At 37.8% G+C, this 21,930-nt stretch overlaps 1 pseudogene; it reads right to left on the reverse strand.

Annotated features, from left to right (window-relative positions):
• Window positions 1-661: 661 nt before the first annotated feature.
• Window positions 662-20,870, reverse strand: LOC107773571 (putative disease resistance RPP13-like protein 1; annotated as a pseudogene).
• Between the last annotated feature and the right edge of the window lie 1,060 nt (window positions 20,871-21,930).

Here is a 21,930-nt window from a genome sequence, read left to right on the forward strand (position 1 = left end):
ATAGAAGAAGGAGGAGTCACGGTGAAGAAAATTCATACTACAGAGAATCCTGCTGATATGCTGACAAAGGTGGTGACTGCGGTCAAGTTTCAACATTGTTTGGATTTGATCAACATTGTTGAACACTGAAGATTGAAGATGAAGACACAACCAAAATTTGTTATTGAGAGAGAATTGAAAATGTGGAATTTTGCCAAGGTGGAGATTTGTTGAAGTTTGGCAAAATGCCAAAGTCCCACATTGGTTGGGAGTTAAGTTTGGAGGGGATTTTTCCCCTATAAAAGAAGGCCTAATGTTTAGGATTGAGACACACCTCTCATTTGCCTTCTCATCTGTTTAAGGCATTTGTATCTTCTCTCTTTAGTATTATTTCACTTGTATTTTGGAGTGGAATAAAATATTTGGTTGTGTCCGAGGAGTAGGCAAAATTAGCCGAACCTCGTAAATTCTGGTGTTCCCTTTATTATTGCTTTATTGTCTTATTTATTATTTGGTGGTTGTCATAATTTTTGGTATAGTAGTTGTGACTTATTCACACTCTATACATTTGGCTTCCGCAACACTCATAACCTTCATTACAGCTGCAGTGGTAGCCACCAAGACCAGTGTCTGAATCAACACACTTGCTATTCCTTCTGCAAGCATAATCATCTCTTTTGAGCAGTGAACAACCAACATAGTGCATACACAAAAATATCATTTTTTGCTATGCCTAGAGTTTTCAAGAGATTGATGGAGTTGTTGCATAGGTTCTGGCGGATGAAAAAGAAGGAGTTTTGCCAAATTTAATAAAGAATTTCGACACAACTTTCTTGTCACCAACTGGCAATGAGCTAGAATAGCTAATTGTCACCAAAATCCTGACAAAGAAAGAAAAACGATCGTTAAGTTGAGATCAGATAATCATACAAAATAGCACTAATATTGTGCTGATGCTTTTAGAAGTTAAATTATGGAATACAAACTTTCTGTCTCGTATTCCTTTGAACTGCCAGTAGAAACATCAAAGGTCAAAGATAAAATTTGCTTTACTCCATAACCACCACCTCCTTCCTCAACTCACTGTAAAAAGAGAAACAACAAAAAATAACATGAATTTCTGTTGAGGTGAAACTTCAAGCAATACTTAGACGAAAAAACTGTCAAGTAAGATTGACTCATATTTCAAAATGACTATGCACATCTGGCTGACATATATGTGCATGATATAACGTAATATTTATATCTTCAGTCCAAACCTCTGAATATTCAAAACAAAAACTGTTGTTTTAACTATTGTGCTAACATGATAAAATCTTAGTATGTGCTATCAAATGCAGTCGTATCAACTTGAAATCAATCTGATATAACATGTGCTTAAATAACGGAAGCAGACATTGAGTATCATATCCAATCTCTTTAAAACTCAAGCTTGATGTAACTCTTTTCAAGGTTTGGCTACCTTACTGAAAAGTGAGGTTGCCTTTATCTGGACCTTTTATCTTCTGCATATATTTGACCAGTTGTATTAGAACCTTTGCTTCTTATTTTCCACGGAAAGGATATCGCAGGCAAGTTAACCGAAAAAATAGATTATGTTAATAAGAGGACAGAACTTCAGTCAGCATACTAGATGAGGTGACCATCAATCAATGAAGTAGAAGTATAGGAGATATTATGTTAGAGGCAAAATACTCATATTTCAAAAGACCTACATATGTCGTATGCTAATGGTAAAATTGTTTGTTAAAATTACATTTTGCTATGAACTTCCTAGATAAAATTTTCAATTTCAGCCGATACTATGTCTTTTCTTTTCTTACAATGAATAAAAATTTCTGTAGTTGTAACATATTACCTTTTTTTTTTGTCATCTTTCATCCTGATATGAAGATACTTCCTCGGCTTCATAGTGGCAATAGACGCTACACACTGCTCAACAATATTTCACAAAGGGAAAGAATCAACAAACAAAGGAAAGAAAAAACAGAATTACCTTAGATCAGTTAGAGCACCTTCGCTATTTCCCATCGACTCTTATGGTGGAAATATGAGCAGTTTTAGTCCAGTAATCCCCCTTGTCAAATTCTAGACGTGGTTTTAGCTGAAACTTCAGGCATCACATCATTCTAATCAACCTCCTTCTGCAAACGAAAAGAAGTTCGCTTCAAGTATCAGCATTTTGTTCCAGCATGGAGATTTGAGACCATACACGGCTTGAATGATTTTACACAAAAGTATAGAATGGGAAATAAATTTTGAAGAAAAAGCAATATTACCTTAGAAGATGTAAGCCTTATATCGTTTCAGTTTTTTCACCAATCAAAGAGCTGATAAATCCTGTTACCGATGCCTGTCAAAACAACCATTCATGTTATACAGGAAGTGACGGGAGAGTATAAATATGGGAATGAAGGGACTAATAATTTTTGCAACGGAAATAAATGATGCATAGCGGTCTGGAATATTAGAAAAGACAGCAATTAATAAACAAGCCAAGAGAAGCCTTGAAAATTAATAGGCACCATTTTTGGAGAATCACTTATTTACCTTGATAATACAGTGGGGGGATTGAGCAATCACTGGCCACTCCTCCATTTACTCAATTTCAAGACGCAATTTGAGCGGTATATGACCATCAATTGTAAACTTCAGCTAAAAGCTGAAAAAGCCTTCCAACAGAAAATGACATTGTATCGTTCCCAAATCACTCTCAAAATAGAGCAAACTGACTGATCATGCTGTTGTCAAAATCCTGATAAAATAGAAGAAAAAAGCAAAGTAGTTCTTAATTTGCCGTCAAACCATTCTACAGATGATTTTTCTCAACATACATACAAAACTGAAAAATTGGTACTCAAGAGCACTAGGTGATATAATTGATACAAAATTATGCACAATATTTTCTAAGAATGTCAAAGAGAAGTACTACTATGAAATTTCACATAAAAGAGCAGTACTTTTCTTCGCTTACACTTTGCTGAATAGAGAATGTCAGCACAACTTTCCATTCACCAACGGAGCTAACAGTAGTAATAGCTTACATATTGCTACAAATTCTGATTAAAATAATTGCTAAGCTGATATCTGATAATCATATAGGGAAGCAAACTTTTCTATTTTTTTAGATAGGAGGCAAACTTTGTGTCGCATATACCTTTGAATTCTGTTAGAGCTTCACATTCAATAGTGGACTTGTGCATTACTCTAAACCACCTCATCCTTGCTAAACTCACTGAAAAACGGAAAGAACAAGAATACATGAATTTCTATTGAGATGAAGGTTCAAGCAATACATGAACTAAAATTCATCAAGTAAGACGAAGAGTGAGGTATATGACAAGAATACATGAATTGCAATTATCTGTGCAGTGTAAAGATGACTAGTTTATCAATATTACATTTTGCTAACTACTTCCTAGAGCAAATTATTAAATTCTATTTATAGTAAGTTTTTGTCATAATGTATAAAGATTTCTGTAGTTGCAACATATTAGTAACTCTTTTTATAGCTAACCTTAAATTTCATTTCGAGCAAAGATGTTTCCTCGGCTTCACAGTGCAAATAGATGCTACGCACTGCTCAACAAGATATAACGAATAAAAGGAATTAACATGCAAGCAAAGCTAAGTAGTAAAAATTTGAAAAACGACTACTGATGGAGAGAACAACTTACATTTATCACAGCACCATTTGATTTAATTGTTACATGCAATCCTCATCAATTTGTATGATGGAAATTTGAGCAATTTCTAGCTAGTATTCCCCCTTTTCGAGTTCTAAATGTGGTTTGAGAAGTGGACCGGAAGGGGATTGGATGCTCGGAGAATTGTCGTCAACATCTCAGAAAGAGAGGAAAGTAATAGACTAAAAGAATCTTCCATGGTGAAATGACATTGTATCGTTGCCAAATCATTCTCAAAATAGAACAAAGTGACTGATCATACTGTTGTCAAAATCCTGATAAAATAGAAGAAAAAAGAAAAGTTGTTCTTAATTTGCCATTATACCATTCTACAGATGATTTTTCTCTACATACATATAAAACTGAAGAAATGGGTCCTTATTGTTGAAGTTTGGCAAAATGCCAAAGTCCCACATTGGTTGAGAGTTAAGTTTGGGGGGATTTTTCCCCTATAAAAGAAGGCCTAATGTTTAGGATTGAAACACACCTCTCATTTGTCTTCTCATCTGTTTAAGACATTTGTATCTTCTCTCTTTAGTATTATTTCACTTGTATTTTTGGAGTGAAATAAAATATTGGTTGTGTCCGAGGAGTAGGCAAAATTAGCCGAACCTCGTAAATTCTGGTGTTCCCTTTATTATTGCTTTATTGTCTTATTTATTATTTGGTGGTTGTCATAATTTTTGGTATAGTAGTTGTGACTTATTCACACTATATACATTTGGCTTCCGCAACAATTGGTATCAGAGCCAAGGTACTGTCTAAGTATGCTCTGTGGTTGCAGCATAGTCTGATCTTCCACATCAGAAAAGATTTATCTTGGTAACTGAGTCAAGGTTCTGTCTGAGTATGCTCTGTAGTTGCAGCTTAGTCTGATCTTCTACATCAGAAAGGAAATAATCTTGATTTGTGTCGTCAGCTATTAAATAATATTTGTGTCAAATATGGGAGACAATAAACAAGAAGAATCTACATCAAGTGTCAACAATACGTCATCATTGGCATCTTCGCTTATGACAAGAATTGTGTCAAATGCGAAATTTGCGGTAGAAATTTTTGACGGGTCCGGACATTTTGGGATGTGGCAAGGCGAGGTTCTAGATGTCCTTTTTCAACAAGGGCTAGATCTGGCCATTGAAGAAAAGAAACCAGATGTTATTGGAGAAGAAGATTGGAGAATTATCAACCGTGTTGCTTGCGGTACCATTCGATCCTACCTTGCTAGAGAGCAGAAATATCCATACACAAAGGAAACTTCTGCAAGTAAATTATGGAAAGCACTGGAGGATAAATTTTTGAAGAAAAACAGTCAAAATAAATTGTACATGAAGAAGAGACTGTTTCACTTCACCTATGTTCCTGGTACCACGATGAATGAACATATCACCAGTTTCAATAAGTTGGTCACAGATTTGCAAAATATGGATACAACTTATGATGATGGTGACTTGGCCTTGATGTTGTTGGCGTCACTTCCTAATGAGTACGGGCACCTTGAAACTACCCTACTCCATGGAAATGACGAAGTTTCTCTCAGAGAAGTTTGTTCGACTTTGTACAGCTATGAACAAAGAAAGCGAGAAAAACAGAAGGGCGGAGAAGGAGAAGCACTGTTTGTAAGGGGTCGTCCTCAAAATCAAACGAGGACAAAGAAGGGAAGATCCAAGTCAAGATCCAGACCCAGCAAAGATGAATGTGCCTTTTGTCGAGAAAAGGGGCACTGGAAGAAAGACTGTCCGAAGTTGAAGAATAAGGCCAAACATAACAATGGAAAGGCCATTATGGATTCAAATGTAGCTGATTGTGATGATTCAGACTTCTCATTAGTTACAACAGAGTCATTAACATCATCAGACATATGGTTGATGGACTCGGCTTGTAGCCATCATATGTGTCCCAACAGGGACTGGTTTGTGGAATTTCAAGAAGGAGAATATGGAGTCATCCACACAGCGGATAACAGCCCTCTTACCTCATATGGCATTGGTTCAATACGATTAAGGAACCATGATGGAATGATCAGAACATTAACAGATGTTCGATATGTACCGGATTTGAAGAAGAATCTCATCTCTGTGGGAGCCCTGGAATCAAAAGGGTTCAAAATCATTGCAGAAAATGGAGTGATGAGAGTATGCTCCGGTGCACTAGTGGTAATGAAGGCTAATCGGAAGAATAATAATATGTACCGCTATCGTGGCAGTACAGTTATTGGGACAGCGACAGTGACATCCAGTGACGACAAAGAGGCAGAAGCAACCAAGCTATGGCACATGCGCTTGGGACATGCTGGAGGAAAATCCTTGAAAACTCTATCAGATCAAGGATTGTTAAAAGGAGTAAAAGCTTGCAACTTGGAATTTTGTGAGCATTGTGTTAAAGGGAAACAGACAAGGGTTAAATTTGGTACAGCGATCCATAATACTAAAGGCATTTTGGATTATGTACACTCTGATGTTTGGGGTCCTTCCAAAACACCTTCATTGGGTGAGAAGCACTATTTTGTAACCTTTGTTGATGATTTTTCCCGAAGAGTATGGGTGTATACAATGAAGAGCAAAGATAAAGTGTTGGGAATTTTTCTCAAATGGAAGACGATGGTGGAGAATCAGACAGGCAGGAGGATCAAGTGTATTCACACAGACAATGGAGGTGAATACAAAAATGATCATTTCAATAAGGTCTGTGAAAATGATGGCATCGTCCGACACTTCACTGTTAGACATACACCACAATAGAATGGAGTGGCAGAACGTATGAACCGGACCTTGCTGGAGAAGGTACGGTGTATGTTGTCCAATGCTGGCTTGGGCAAAGAATTTTGGGCTGAGGCAATTACATATGCATGCCACCTCATTAATCGTCTACCATCTGCTGCTATTGATGGCAAGACACCATTTGAAAAATGGTATGGAAAACCTGCTGTAGATTATAACTCTTTGCACGTGTTTGGCTCAACTGCATATTATCATGTGACGAAGTCAAAATTGGATCCAAGGGCAAAGAAGGCTATTTTTATGGGAATTACTTCTGGAGTCAAAGGATATCGCTTATGGTGTCCTATGACAAAGAAAGTAATATTCAGCAGAGATGTTACCTTTGATGAATCTGCTATGGTAAATAAGGTAACATAAGACATCAAACAAAATAAAGGTGCTTCTAAGCAGGTGGAGTTTGAGGGAAAATTTATTTTTCCTACACAAGAAGCAGAGGAGGAAGCAAATGAAGATTACCCTCTGGAAGGAGAGCCAGTAGAGGAGATTCCAACTCAGGAACCTCAACAACAACTTGAATCAATAACAACCAGCAGGCCAAAAAGAACAATAACGAAACCTGTTCGTCTCATTGAGACGGTTGCTTGTGCAACCTCAATTGTAGCTGATGATGTTCCTACCACTTATAAAGACGCTGTCCAAAGTTCAAAAGAAGATAAGTGGAGGATTGCCATGAATGATGAAATACAGTCCCTTCATCAGAATAATACATGGAGATTGGCCAATCTCCCGAAGGGAAAGAAGGCAATTGGGTGCAAATGGGTATTTGCAAAGAAGGAAGGATTTCCTAACTAAGTAGATGTTCGCTACAAAGCAAGATTGGTGGCCAAAGGATATGCTCAAAAGGAGGGAATTGATTACAATGAAGTGTTTTCTCCAGTTGTAAAACATTCCTCCATTAGAATTATGTTGGCTTTGGTAGCACAATTGGATTTGGAACTAGTTCAGATGGATGTAAAAACTGCGTTTTTACATGGAAACTTGGAGGAGGAAATCTACATGACTCAGCCAGAAGGATTCAAAGTTGTTGGAAAAGAAAATATGGTGTGCAAACTTGAAAAATCGTTGTACGGATTGAAACAATCTTCTAGACAATGGTACAAGCGATTTGACGAGTTTATGTTACGGCAAGGGTACAAGAGAAGCAAATACGATCATTGTGTGTATTTGCACAAGCTTAAAGATGGTTCCTTTGTATATCTTCTCCTATATGTTGATGATATGTTGATAGCTTCCAAGAATTCGGAAGAAATTGATAAGTTGAAGATTCAACTGAAGAAGGAGTTCGAGATGAAGGATTTGGGTGAGGCAAAGAAAATTCTTGGCATGGAGATAATTAGAGATAGACGTTCAAAGAAACTCTGTTTATCTCAAAAGGAATATTTGAAGAGAGTACTTCAACGTTTTGGCATAGATGACAAGACTAAGCCAGTTAGTACTCCACTTGCTTCCCATTTTAAGCTAAGTACTATTATGTCGCCAATGGATGAAGCTGAACGAGAGTATATGTCAAAGGTACCATACACAAATGCTGTTGGTAGCTTGATGTATGCAATGGTTTGCACAAGGCCTGACATTTCACAAGCTGTTGGAGTTATTAGCAGATATATGCACAATCCAGGGAAGGAGCATTGACAAGCTGTGAAGTGGATTCTACGGTATATTCATAATACTGTAGATGTCGGGTTAGTTTTTGAGCAGGAAGACAATCAGTCTGTAATTGGATATTGTGAGTTGATCTTCGTGTGTCCAGATCACTCGCAAAATCTGAGTCACAATATCCAACTACAGACTGATTGTCTTCCTGCTCAAAAACTAACCCGACATCTACAGTATTATGAATATACCGTAGAATCCACTTCACAGCTTGCCAATGCTCCTTTCCTGGATTGTGCATATATCTGCTAATAACTCCAACAGCTTGTGAAATGTCAGGCCTTGTGCAAACCATTGCATACATCAAGCTACCAACAGCATTTGCGTATGGTACCTTTGACATATACTCTCATTCAGCTTCATCCATTGGCGACATAGTAGTACTTAGCTTAAAATGGGAAGCAAGTGGAGTACTAACTGGCTTAGTCTTGTCATCTATGCCAAAACGTTGGAGTACTCTCTTAAAATATTCCTTTTGAGATAAACAGAGTTTCTTTGAACGTCTATCTCTAATTATCTCCATGCTAAGAATTTTCTTTGCCTCACCCAAATCCTTCATCTCGAACTCCTTCTTCAGTTGAATCTTCAACTTATCAATTTCTTCCGAATTCTTGGAAGCTATCAACATATCATCAACATATAGGAGAAGATATACAAAGGAACCATCTTTAAGCTTGTGCAAATACACACAATGATCGTATTTGCTTCTCTTGTACCCTTGCCGCAACATAAACTCGTCAAATCGCTTGTGCCATTGTCTAGAAGATTGTTACAATCCGTACAACGATTTTTCAAGTTTGCACACCATATTTTCTTTTCCAGCAACTTTGAATCCTTCTGGCTGAGTCATGTAGATTTCCTCCTCCAAGTTTCCATGTAAAAACGCAGTTTTTACATCCATCTGAACTAGTTCCAAATCCAATTGTGCTACCAAAGCCAACATAATTCTAATGGAGGAATGTTTTACAACTGGAGAAAACACTTCATTGTAATCAATTTCCTCCTTTTGAGCATATCCTTTGGCCACCAATCTTGCTTTGTAGCGAACATCTACTTGGTTAGGAAATCCTTCTTTCTTTGCAAATACCCATTTGCACCCAATTGCTTTCTTTCCCTTCGGGAGATTGGCCAATCTCCATGTATGATTCTGATGAAGGGACTGTATTTCATCATTCATGGAAATCCTCCACTTATCTTCTTCTGAACTTTGGACAGCATGTTTATAAGTGGTAGTAACATCATCAGCTACAATTGATGTTGCACAAGCAACCGTCTCTATGAGACGAACAGGTTTCGTTATTGTTCTTTTTGGCCTGCTGGTTGCTATTGATTCAAGTTGTTGTTGAGGTTCCTGAGTTGGAATCTCCTATACTGGCTCTCCTTCTAGAGGGTAATCTTCATTTGTTTTCTCTTCTGTTTCTTATGTAGGAAAAATAAATTTTCCCTCAAACTCCACCTGCTTAGAAGTACCTTCATTTTGTTTGGTATCTTCTGTTACCTTATTTACCATAGCAGATTCATCAAAGGTAACATCCCTGCTGAATATTACTTTCTTTGTCATAGGACACCATAAGCGATATCCTTTGACTCCAGAAGTAATTCCCATAAAAATAGCCTTCTTTGCCCTTGGATCCAATTTTGACTCTGTCACATGATAATATGCAGTTGAGCCAAACACGTGCAAAGAGTCATAATCTACAGCAGGCTTTCCATACCATTTTTCAAATGGTGTCTTGCCATCAATAGCAGCAGATGGTAGACGATTAATGAGGTGGCATGCATATGTAATTGCCTCAGCCCAAAATTCTTTGCCCAAGCCAGCATTGGACAACATACACCGTACCTTCTCCAGCAAGGTCCGGTTCATACGTTCTGCCACTCCATTCTGTTGTGGTGTATGTCTAACAGTGAAGTGTTGGACAATGCCATCATTTTCATAGACCTTATTGAAATGATCATTTTAGTATTCACCTCCATTGTCTGTGCGAATACACTTGATCTTCCTGCCTGTTTGATTCTCCACCATCGTCTTCCATTTGAGAAAAATTCTCAGCACTTCATCTTTGCTTTTCATTGTATACACCCACACTCTTCGGGAAAATTCATCAACAAAGGTTACAAAATAGTGCTTCCCACCCAATGAAGGTGTTTTGGAAGGACCCCAAACATCAGAGTGTACATAATCCAAAATACCTTTAGTATTATGGATCGCTGTACCAAATTTAACCCTTGTCTGTTTCCCTTTGACACAATGCTCACAAAACTCCAAATTGCAAGCCTTTACTCCTTTTAACAATCCTTGATCTGATAGAGTTTTCAAGGATTTTCCTCCAGCATGTCCCAAGCGCATGTGCCATAGCTTGGTTGCTTCTGCCTCTTTGTCATCACTAGATGTCATTGTCGCTGTCCCAATAACTGTACTGCCACGATAGCGGTACATATTATTGTTCTTCCGATTAGCCTTCATTACCACTAGTGCACCGGAGCATACTCTCATCACTCCATTTTCTGCAATGATTTTGAACCCTTTGATTCTAGGGCTCCCACAGAGATAAGATTCTTCTTCAAGTCTGGTACATATCGAACATCTGTTAATGTTCTGATCATTCCATCATGGTTCCTTAATCGTATTGAACCAATGCCATATGAGGTAAGAGGGATGTTATCCGCTGTGTGGATGACTCCATATTCTCCTTCTTGAAATTCCACAAACCAGTCCCTGTTGGGACACATATGATAGCTACAAGCCGAGTCCATCAACCATATGTCTGATGATGTTGATGACTCTGTTGTAACTAATGAGGAATCTGAATCATCACAATCAGCTACATTTGAATCCATAATGGCCTTTCCATTGTTATGTTTGGCCTTATTCTTCAACTTCGGACAGTCTTTCTTCCAGTGCCTTTTTTCTCGACAAAAGGCACATTCATCTTTGCTGGGTCTGGATCTTGACTTGGATCTTCCCTTCTTTGTCCTCGTTTGATTTTGAGGACGACCCTCACAAATAGTGCTTCTCCTTCTCCGCCCTTCTGTTTTTCTCGCTTTCTTTGTTCATAGCTGTACAAAGCCGAACAAACTTCTCTGAGAGAAACTTCGTCATTTCCATGGAGTAGAGTAGTTTCAAGGTGCTCGTACTCATTAGGAAGTGACGCCAACAACATCAAGGCCAAGTCACCATCATCATAAGTTGTATCCATATTTTGCAAATCTATGACCAACTTATTGAAACTGGTGATATGTTCATTCATCGTAGTACCAGGAACATAGGTGAAGTGAAACAGTCTCTTCTTCATGTATAATTTATTTTGACTATTTTTCTTCAAAAATTTATCCTCTAGTGCTTTCCATAATTTACTTGCAGAAGTTTCCTTTGTGTATGGATATTTCTGCTCTCTAGCAAGGAAGGATCGAGTGGTACCGCAAGCAACACGGTTGATAATTTTCCAATCTTCTTCTCCAATAACATCTGGTCTATTTTCTTCAATGGCAAGATCTAGCCCTTGTTGAAAAAGGACATCTAGAACCTCGCCTTGCCACATCCCAAAATGCCCGGACCCGTCAAAAATTTCTACCGCAAATTTCGCATTTGACACAATTCTTGTCATAAGCGAAGATGCCAATGATGACGTATTGTTGACACTTGATGTAGATTCTTCTTGTTTATTGTCTCCCATATTTGACACAAATATTATTTAATAACTGACGACACAAATCAAGATTATTTTCTTTCTGATGTAGAAGATTAGACTAAGCTGCAACCACAGAGCATACTCAGACAGAACCTTGACTCAGTTACCAAGATAAATCTTTTCTGATGTGGAAGATCAGACTATGCTGCAACCACAGAGCATACTTAGACAGTACCTTGGCTCTGATACCAATTGTTGCGGAAGCCAAATGTATATAGTGTGAATAAGTCACAACTACTATACCAAAAATTATGACAGCCACCAAATAATAAATATGTCAATAAAGCAATAATAAAAGGAACACCAGAATTTACGAGGTTCGGCTAATTTTGCCTACTCCTCGGACACAACCAATATTTTATTCCACTCCAAAAATACAAGTGAAATAATACTAAAGAGAGAAGATATAAATGCCTTAAACAGATGAGAAGGCAAATGAGAGGTGTGTTTAAATCCTAAACATTAGGCCTTCTTTTATAGGGGGAAAATTTCCCCCAAACCCAAGAGCCCACCGATGTGGGACAAAAAATTTGCCAAACTTCAACACTCTCTTATTTCTCTCTCTAGCTGTGATGAACAGTAGCGACGCAACAGTTCACCGGCCATAACTTCATATTCTGGCTATGGAAATTCACCAAATTGGTTTCAAAAGAAGCGTCTTCTCATTGCGCACAATCCCCAATCGTTTTCATCCTCAAATCCATAGCCATCTACTACATATTTGAAGATAAATGTAGTAGGTACTGTAGCGCAAAAGCTTCAGTTCTCGTTTTCTCTTTACCGACAACAATGGGCAGTTAAGCAGCTATGAGCGTGCATCTATCTCCCACACATTTAGCTGTGGACGAACCACCTCCAGCAGCTATAAAGAGTGACCAAACCAATAACATACAACATACGTATGCTGCTCAATTGTCCCAAAAAAAGGCAGCTGCTACTTTGAATCAAAAATTGTTGAAACCAATTGAAATTATTCATGGCGTCCCAACAATCAAGTTTTCAACGGAGGAAAGGATGGAATTCACAAAAGAAGAAGGTTTACACCAAGCTATTGTAGTGAAGCTCTCTCCAAATGCACCAGATCTAATAGCATTAAGAAATGTACTGTCGAAACTGTTCGGAATCAAAGGACCATCTTTGATTGGTCAACTCGCACCTCGACAATTGCTTATCAGGGTGGATCAACATGAAGACTTCGTTAATTCACTTGCGAGGTCAGTTAACTACTTCAAATACAATGGTAAGGAGCATCAAATCCAAATATTTCCATAGTCCCTTGATTTTAAGGTAAATGAAGAAACGACGAAAGCAGTGGTCTGGATTTCATTGCCTAATCTGCCAACAGAGCTTTTTGCAATGAAGGCTTTGTTGTCAATAGCCTCAGTTGTTGGAAAGCCTATAGCCATAGACAAAACTACCCAGACTAAGTGGCGTCCTAGTGCTGCAAGAGTTAAAGTGATTCTTGATTTAATGGACAAATTACCTGAGAAGTTGCCTTTGCAATTTGTGGATAAACAAACGGGCAAGATTGTTGAATTCTTTCAAGATTTTGTTTATGATAACTTACCATTGTATTGTAACTGTTGCAAACATCAAGGACATGATGAAAAAATATGCCGCAGATTAAATAAAAATACAACAAAGAACGTGCAAGGTCATGAAGAAACTGTTGATATTGATCGTGTAATGCCTGCTGAAGTTTTGGCTTTGGCTGAGGAGATGAGTAAGGTGGAAAAATTACAAGGGGATGCCAAGCATTATTTAATTGCTAAGTCGCAACAAAAAACTAATGCATCACTTCATGCCGATATTCCAGTTGATCGATCTCTAGCTAGAGTTTCCAATACAGTGAATTTGGTTAGGGAAACAATGCTGATGAAGGAGACTAGTCAGGTTGTTAGTGCTGGAAATGTTGATGAATGAGCAATATTTAATGGTGGTGTAATAGCTCCAGTTGAAGCAGCGTTATACAGGATTTCTGAGGAGTTGCAAGTAGATGCGCATGCTGTTAAAGATCCCAAGAATAATCATGTTGCACTTGGGCAATTTCTACAAGAATTAACAAAACCTACTGCTGCAATTTCTACAAGGGTCCCTAATACTAAAGTTGTTGCTCTTGAAGCAGCTGTCCAAACACCTAGTATAGATGTTGCTGGTGTTAAAGGATCTGGTGTTAAAGAGGTTGGGCAATCTTGTAAGGGCCAACGGCAGGAAAAGGATCAACAAGTAACACAAGAGAAATTAAAAAAAATGAAGCTAATAAAGGAGGAGAGACAACTGATCGTGGAGCTTTGAAACCTACTGTTGTTCTGAAATATACTATTGATCCAGCAGTAATTGATCCCAAGTTTAAAAGTGCTGGGCAGTTGGAGGTAGTTGCTGCACAAAAATCTGATGCTCAGGGTGTGCAAAATGCAAAAGCTGGAGATTGGTCTGTGGTGCATCGATCACATCCATCTCCAAACAAAGCTACATCTGATCTTGTTCAGAATAATGCATCAGTAGCAGGGGTTGAGGTTCCTGTCATAGCTGGGGATTCTATAAGGTCTGGCTCAGAGCAACTTCATGGTAAAACTGGGCACCAAACACTGAATGCAAATGCAAGGAAGGTATTTCTTTCATCAAGCACGACTGATGCACCTAATACTCAATAGCAATTTTCATCAAATCAAAACAATTGAACAGTGGTGAGTAAATCACCTAGCAAGAAGCAAACTCCAGCTCTTCAAAATCAGATTATACCATCAACAGTCATTGGAGTCGTGAACTCTTTTGATGCATTGGTCAATGAGGGTGATGAGACACAATCAGTTGGTGGAAAAACAAGAGTTACATGCAATGTAATTCAGCAGAAAAATGCAAAGGACTTAGCTGCTAGACTTGGGACTGCAACAGATAAATATCACTTTGATGAGCAAAGTCAAGTACCTGATGATCCTACAACAACAATGCACATTTCCAATACAGAGCTAGATAAAATGGTAGAGAATGCCCATGCAACTATGATGATCAACACAACTCCAAAATATGGGCAACCACAAGCTCGAGGCAGTAACACACAACAGCAAAAGTCCAAGAACACAGGTGAACGACTCATTATTTCTAAGGACATTGTTCTTGTTGATGCGCAAAATGCAGAGGTACACAGCTCCAATGTACCTACATTGCACTTCTCCAATCCACAGGTTGAACAAATCATTAAAGATGTTCAAAAAGAAATGATGATGAACAATCCCATGGTCAAACAACCTTTGGTCACCTTAAACAAATCTGTTTTTGAGGTTCCTTCGCAGTCAATGGAATCTTGTGGAGGGGTTGAAGGTGAAACTGGGCTACTTATGTTATCAACGGGGAATAACAATGAAGTTACACAAGGAAATTTGAGGTTGATGGCTATCAAGTCCAAACTTTGGCTAGATCAACGGGATGATGATGATGATTAAGAGGATTGGGGAGATGGTTTTGCTGGTTATTCATCAGAAGAAGCTGACCGTGAGGCTAATCATGATAGTGCAGAAGTCCTTCATCTCCAGCTATTCAAAATGCAGTAGCTGGAACACCTACAACTAGCATTTTGAACTCCAATGCTCCTGCTTTCATTCCCAGAAGTCCTTCATCTCCAGCTATTCAAAATGCAGTAGCTGGAACACCTACAACTACTGTGCAGCAGCAACAAGTTATTCCCAACACTTCAAATGTTACTCATACTGCTGCTACTCATCTACGTGATCGAGAAGTCACAACAACAAATTCTGGACAGAACCAAATTGTTACAACCATCCCAGATATTTCAGAGGAGGAAAGAAGACTCTTGGATGCAATGGTGAGTTCTAATCCCTTAAATCCTGTAAATCCTACTGCTTCTAGCACTGGAATGTTGAGTAAGAGCAGGAACAAATTGCAAAAAATAGAACAACATCAAAGCAAGGCAATGGTGACAAATACACAAGGTCAATTTGCATTGGAGACAATTGTTATCGACCAAAATGTTCCACAACCTATGCACCTGGGGAGAGACTTGTATGAAGACGGAGAGGAAGAAGCAATGTTACAACAGTGTAGAGCAGAGACAGCAAGAAAATGGGATCTATCACCAATGCATAGCGACAAAGATAAGAGGACTCATACAAGGAAATTTAGTGGGGACGACAAGGTTAGTGATTTTTTAAATGTTAGGCGACCTCCAATGAGAGTTGCCAAACAAAAGAAGGCCGTCCCAACTACATCTACAAAGTCCAATCGTTCAAAAAAGAAATCATGAATTTTGAATACATCTTGAAGAATTGGGATTGTGATGAAAAAGAGTTACAAATTGAAGAAATTACAAGTTCGGACAAGAAGGGACAACATTTTAACTTCCTTCATCATTTTATTCTACCATTATATTAGTATTCTCATTTGTAATATCATCACAGAGTATGTTATAAACTCTGTGATGATCATTGAATATTTGGTACTTTCCCGTTCTTATTTTTTACATGCATGTTAGTAGGTGAGGCTATTTAAAGCCTCAATAGGATTAGTAAGGTAAGGTTTAGCCCGGTTTGAGTTGCCTTGGTCCTATGCCTTTGGAAAAATATCCACACGGCTATGAGATTATATGCCCTCGTGAGACTTTGCCGGCAGCTACACCATGAATCCTCTACATGAGGCTGCCATCATAAGGCAATGTGAGACGCAGAGGAGTGATTATATAGCCAAGGCATATGGTTAACAATACCGGTGCTATTGTCCTCCTTATTTGTACTTTTCCGAATTGTTGTATTTTTTTTTCTTTTTATTTTATTAATAAAAAACTAGCTCTAGGCGTTTGCCTAGCGGATTGCCAAAAAAAAAAAAATCCTGACCTGAAGATGATTCCTCGGCATTATAAGCTCCACACTGCTCAACAAGATTTAACAAAGGAAAAGAATTAACAAACAAGCCAATAGAAGTAACCAAAAATAAAAAGCTGCTGAGATAAAAAAAAAAGAGAGAAAGAATAACTTACATATGCTAGAGCACCTTCAGGATGACTTAAGAGGAATGACTAGCCCTTTTCACTGACTGATTAAAGAGAACTAATGCCGGCAAATTACACACAAAAGAAGTATGATTCTTCACTTAAATTCTGATGACATATCACAGTTGGGGTCATTGCCTATTCAATAGAGAATATCAGCACAACTTTCCTTTCACCAACTGAGTAAGGAGCTGTAATAGCTTACAAGAAGTTACCAAAATCCTGACAAAGGAAAAAAAATTGCTAAGTTGAGATCAGATGATCATACATAATAACATTAACATGGTCTTTTGTCTTTTATAGATAGGAAACAAATATTCTATCTCATGTACATTTGAGTAGGAAAAAAATGGATTTTACACGTCCAGTAGACAGATCAAAGCTCAAGAATGAATATCTGCATTACTATAAACTGCCGCCTCATTCCTCAACTCACTGGCAAAAGGAAAACAATAAGATTACATGAATTTCTATCTAGTTGAAACATCAAGAAATACATGAACTAAAATTTTCAAGAAATAATGACTCATATTTGAAAAGGCAATGCACATCCGGCTGACATGTCAATGTATGTGCATGGTATAATATTTCTAGTTTATTAATATCATATTATGCTATCAACTATGTGGAGTAAATTGTTTCAATTTGAACCTATACCTGGTTTCTCTTACAATGTTTTAGTGCGGATATAAAGATTTATGTAGCTGCAACATACCACCGTTCATCCCAAAGTGAGGATGCTTCCTCTGTTTCATAGTGGCAATAGACTCTTCACACTGCTCAACAAGATTTTAACAAAGGAAAATAATAAACGGAAAAGCAAAGAGATGTAACGAAAAAAAAAGCTACTTGAAAAGAAAAAAAAGAAAAAGAATAACTTACATCTGTTAGAACACCTTCGTTTTAATCATCACAAGTATTCTTGATCGATATATAATTATATATGGTGGGAACATGAGCAATATTTGGCCAGTAACCCCCTTTCTCAAATTCTAGGAGTGGTTTGAGCAATGGGCAGTGGCGAATAGATAGTTTGAGCAATGGGCAGTGGCCAGTAACCCCCCTTCTCAAATTCTAGGAGTGGTTTGAGAAAGAGGGCATCCCTTTTACCGGAAGAGATTGGAGTTTAGGGCAATCCCTGATATCCAGCTTAGAGAGGGAGGAGGGCAGCGCTGATTCTGGAATAGATTTGAGTTGATAGAAGAACTTGATCTCTAGGCGTTGAAGCGAGGTGAGGCGCCGAAGACCTTCGGTCGGTAGTGAATTGAGCTCATCATGGCCAAATAATATAAGCCGAGAAAGAGACGAGGGAAGCCCGTCTTCCAATAGTGACCCAAAAATTTGAGGTAAATTAATAGTAGATAAAGACTCAAGAGAAGTGAGGCTTTTAAGAACTTGGCTACTTAATGTTTTCATACTGGATATCAAAAGAGTTTGAATAGAGGAAGGCAACTCCCAATTTTCACCAGTAGGAATCTCTTCGACACTACCATCATGGGAGATGATTAACTCTGTGAGACGGGATTCTCTGTAAACCCCACTCCTTTCGCCCATTCACCAGATTCTTGCAATTATAGATGGTAAGGACTTCTAAATTGAAGGGCAATCTTCCTTCCGGAAAGGACTCTATTTCTGGACAATCATACAATTCCAGTTTCTTAAGAGATGGAAGGAGCCGCCAAAAGTATTTCAAGATTCTCAAATTCATAAATTATGAGATCTTCAGTCCCGTTAGGAATCAAAAGCCTGGTAAGGTTGTGGCAATTTGTTACACTCAAATAGCGTGCTTGTGGGACCAACTCAGGTGATATCTCATTTATAGAATCACATCCTTCCAGTTCCAATTTCTACAGAAACATGTTACTTCCTATAGAAATCATATCACCAACTGACGACTCCAATTTCAATTTCCCACAATGCTTTATCTCTATTTTCTTCAATGTATTTGGCAGACTACTAAAAGGCAAGGAGGTAAGAGACTGACAGTCAGTAATATATAATTCAACAATCTATTTCATTCCCTGAAATTGAGACAAAAACAGTTCATCAAGATCAAAAAGAACTCCAACTTTAGGAGAACCTTTAACTTCAAACTTTTTTAGAGAACAAAGATTTTCAGGCAACTTTCTAATGAACTTGGGGCAATTTTTAATTGAAAGATTCTGAAGTATAGGAAACTCTTCTCCATTCCCTAGTACGGGCCACTGCTTCCACTCCAGCATCTCTGCAAATTCAAGCATTTCGAGAGAGTTAAAAGGCTTTTTGAAGGACGAACTACCATAGAATTCTTTAGTCACCTATGTTATTCGGCGCATCCCTCTAATGGTAAGGAATTTCAGAGAAGGAAGTTGGCCTAATGCTGGCAAGGAATAACAGTCCTTGCAGTTACATAGAGACAATTCCGCCAGCTCAGAAAATGAATAATCAGCTAGCCAATTTGGAAAGTTTGTCCCTCTATATCCGTTGATCTCAAGTTCTTTTATGTTTGGATTTGGATGTAGCTCACCAAGTATGTCTCTTTCATTTTGTGAAATCTCCGCAATACTTACACTCCACTCCAATGATAACTTTTCAATATGTTCCTTTCCTCTCATGTTTGCCTTCAAAGCTTCCCTTTTGTCGGCCACATTTTCCAACTCTAGAATAGATAGAGTTCCATATAAGTTATGTAGTTCACCCAAATCTTCCAATCTCCAACAACTGTGATCACCTAGAAGAAGTTTAGCTCCCAATAACACACGGATGCTTTTCAACTTCTCGGATAATGCGGCTTCCTCAAGCAAGTAGTGTTGCTAATGTCAAGGTGACGCAACTTTTTCATCTGCATCGGTAACTCCGCAAGACTTCGGCAATTTGATACAAGAAGTGTCTCTAAGTTATAGAGTACACAAATGGAATCTGGTAACTGCTTTATCTTTGTCCAAGAAAGGTCCAAAAATCGTAGAAGTTTTAATTCAATAACCAAGACATTTGGCAACTCCTCAATCTCATAACCAGACAATGAGAGTGCCCTTAAGGATGTTAGTCTTGGCAATATATTATGCAACATCCTCTTGCTTAGAGATGGACCATAGAGCTCGATACTATTGATTGAAAGCAATGTCCTCAGCTGCTCCAATTTGTCAAGTGGTTTCAATTTCTTAAAGTCACCACCATCTCCAATTGAGTATGACATGCGTCGACTTTTTTCCAACATATGAGATCCTTTGCTATCTTCCAACCTGATGGAGTACAAAGTTTTGAAGATGCAATTTGGGCCAAATCATTCACAAGGTCATACATTAAGAATTCCTCTGCATTATTTTTAGAAGAATTTGGGACCTTTTCGAAAAGTGATCTTGATTGCAACTCGAGAAAGAATAGGTTGCCTAAATCTTCAATTATTTCATCTTTTTGTAACCCCTGTACTAGACCATTAGCAATCCACAACTGAATGACTTGCTTTTTTCCGAAATGGATAATCTTTCGGAAATATTGCACAGTACGAAAAACATTGCTTTAAATGTGCAGGAAGATCATTGTTGCTCAACATCAATGCTGGTAATATGCCATTGTCGGGCAACTCCCATACTTCACTTCTCAAAATACGTTTCCACCCTTCAATCTCTGATTTGGACCGTAAAATGCCAGCAAGCGTCTTTAGAGCTAAGGGCAATCCTTTGCACTTAGCTGCGATTTATTTCCCGACTTCTACATGTTCTAGATGTTCCTTAGGATCCATGTTGTCAAATGCATGTCTTTTGAATAAAGACCAAGAGACATCACTAGACAAAGTATCCATGCTAATTTGCTTATTACCCATCGTCTTGGCAACACTTTTCTTACGTGTCGTCACAATGATCGTACTTCCTGCATCTCCTTGAACAAAAAGATTTTTCAAGTCATCCAATGCATTATAGTTGTCATTCCAAACATCATCCAGAACAATAAGAAATTTTTTGCCCTTTAAGCTTTCCTTCAATTTGACATGTAGCTGATTAAGATTGTTATCATCCTTTAAGTCAAATGAGCCAATTTCTTGAAGTAAACCTTTTGTTAATCTGAAAGTATCTTATGGTTCAGACACACAAAACCAAGCTTTCAATTACAGCTGAATGCCTTCTAATTAAGCTTTACATGCATACATATCTTCCAAACAAACAGCAAGACAAATTAAACTTTAATAAAAACAAAAGCTGTAAAACTTTCATAAAGCAAAGTTAATACGACAACTCTTGAAGAAATTGAACCACCATTAGCTGAGGCTAAAATTGTGGATGGAAATAATGATGAAACAGAGGACAAAGATTTTGAAAGACATCCTTCTTTTACTACTGCGTCTAGACAAGTGAAGGTTTTTCCAAAACAAAAGAAAATCAAGGTAGGCCTTTTTCTTTAATTTCCTCATTTAACATTTTTGTTTTTTCAAACATCGTTTTTTTTAAATAATTGTGGTGTCCGATCTTAGCTTGCATTTACCTTGATTAATTTCACGAGTTCCTTTTTTTGGAAAATTGTGGTGTTCAGGCTATTTTACGAGCTCTCCTATCTCTCGCCAGCACAGTAATCGAGTAATATATCCACCAAGTCATTTTTGGATGACTGTACCGTTCGAGGCACCTTGCGTGTACCTCAACTAATTTCACATGTTCTATTATTTCCTATTTTTTGGATAATCATGGTGTTCAAACAACTGTACCTCGAGTAATTTTACCAGTTTTGCTACCAAGATTATCTGTCCACCTGAACATATATAAAAATGACCTTGTTTTATATTTGCCCGAATTTGAACCTAAGAGCTCCCACTATAAACACCAGCTTCTCTTATTGAAGAAAAGTTATGACAAATGAATCTAGTTTTCTCAGAATTTTGTTTTATTTTGATATATTTATTTACCTCTAACTTTTTTTTTTATTTGTAGAAGGAACAAGACCATAGAGCAAAGAAGAAGGAAGAAAGGAAAGTTGAAATTATCAAGTCAAACCTTTTGATTTCAGGGGCTATAATTGTGATTATTGGAGCTCTTTTTGCCATATCTAACAAGTTACGAGAATCTTAACGAATCAAACTTCCCCTTCTGTAAAAAGGGGACAAAGAAGTTCATTTAAGTTTTTCTTTTTTGTTGAAAGAAAAATGGTTTTTGTTTTCTCTTGTCGGTACT

The sequence above is a fragment of the Nicotiana tabacum genome, chromosome 10 (genome assembly GCF_000715075.1).
Source record: "Nicotiana tabacum cultivar K326 chromosome 10, ASM71507v2, whole genome shotgun sequence".
In the NCBI taxonomy this organism is placed as follows: Eukaryota; Viridiplantae; Streptophyta; class Magnoliopsida; order Solanales; family Solanaceae; genus Nicotiana; species Nicotiana tabacum.